The sequence below is a fragment of the Penaeus monodon genome, chromosome 31 (genome assembly GCF_015228065.2).
Source record: "Penaeus monodon isolate SGIC_2016 chromosome 31, NSTDA_Pmon_1, whole genome shotgun sequence".
In the NCBI taxonomy this organism is placed as follows: Eukaryota; Metazoa; Arthropoda; class Malacostraca; order Decapoda; family Penaeidae; genus Penaeus; species Penaeus monodon.
The window spans coordinates 26,053,984-26,054,356 of NC_051416.1; positions in this window are offsets into that span (position 1 = coordinate 26,053,984).

Here is a 373-nt window from a genome sequence, read left to right on the forward strand (position 1 = left end):
TCTCGAAAACAAGCCTGTATATAACAGACATTGCCATGAAAATCTCTCCATAAATAAACGTACAAAAGAGAGGCAATTACATACACAGATACCACAGGGGCGAAAAATTTGTGAAATCCCTGCCTCTATTTTAGTGTTCGCGTATCGCATAGCAGTTTCGAGAGGTACCATAGGATAAAGTATCGTTGGTAATCATATTTCACCGATGGATTTCGAAGTGAAGCTCTCATATTGAGTGTAGGAAGATTTCGAAAGAGGAAAATGAATGAGAAATGTTTTTATTTGTTGTTTTGGGGGGGGGAGGGTGTAGAAATTCAGAAAAACTGTGAATATGATGTTGGTGAAATTATGCAATGAACTTGGTTTTTGTTGT